We start from the raw sequence: 967 nt of genomic DNA on the forward strand, positions 1-967 counted from the left end.
GGTTGAGCCAGTCAAATTTTTTTTTCTACGGATAGTGACTGGGTTTGCAAACTAAGGCTGTAGGACAGGACATTTTAATACAAAGGCTGATCATTTTAATGCCTGATATTCCTTTTATTATTATGTTCTAAGGAAATTTGTAATTCCACCAGACACAAGTGGGAAGAGTTCTGACATCTTTACTTCATCAGCCATTCAGTGTATGGAATAAGTTATAGAAGGGTCATAACCAGGTGTGAATGAATTGGTCAGAATTTTGTAATGCTTCTTGCTTTTCTGTAGTATTGAAGAACAAACCTGTTAATTCATTAAATAAGTATTAACTGACCAGCAACTCTGTTGAAGTTCATAGTGCTTGAGCTAGGAATATAAAGATGATATGCTTTTTGTCCTTAACGTGCTTCAAATATTTATTTCTTATGAGTTAGGCTTTTGAAATTTAGTATTTTAGCTGTGGTTCATTCAACTGTTTCAATTTAATTAAGAGAGGTATATTGTCAGCTCCATTTAATTTTGTTTCCTCCAGCCATCTGAATTATAAGTTCCTTACACAATTTTATTTATTTATTTATTTATTTATTTAATTTATCTTATTTAGGTGGGGGAGGTAATTTGGTTTATTTATTTTTAGAGGAGGGACTGGGGATTGAACCCAGGACCTCATGCGTGATAAGCATGTGCTCTACCACTTGAGCTATATCCTCTCCACTTCCTTACTCAATTATAGATGTCTTAAATGATTGAGTCCCTTAGTTTACTTTAATCTGGATGAGAATAATGTTTTTAGAAAAGAAAAACAAAAGTTCACGTAGTTGAGAACTATTTAGAAAGTTTGGCTAAAAAGGTGTAGCCTTTCAGATGGCTACAGCCAAGCAGAGAAGTTGAGTAGTTAAATATACAGGACTTACTGAGGCTCATAAGAAAATAGTGCTTGAGGATTTATTCCTTGGATTGCTTTCATGTGAAG

The 967-nt window shown here is 33.7% G+C and overlaps 1 non-coding gene across 1 annotated transcript; it reads right to left on the reverse strand.

Moving 5' to 3' along the window:
* Nucleotides 1-631: 631 nt before the first annotated feature.
* Nucleotides 632-707, reverse strand: TRNAD-AUC (transfer RNA aspartic acid (anticodon AUC)). Its single transcript has one exon. It is a non-coding gene; the product is annotated as a tRNA-Asp (tRNA).
* Between the last annotated feature and the right edge of the window lie 260 nt (nucleotides 708-967).

This window comes from Vicugna pacos, chromosome 3 (genome assembly GCF_048564905.1).
Source record: "Vicugna pacos chromosome 3, VicPac4, whole genome shotgun sequence".
Taxonomy (NCBI): domain Eukaryota; kingdom Metazoa; phylum Chordata; class Mammalia; order Artiodactyla; family Camelidae; genus Vicugna; species Vicugna pacos.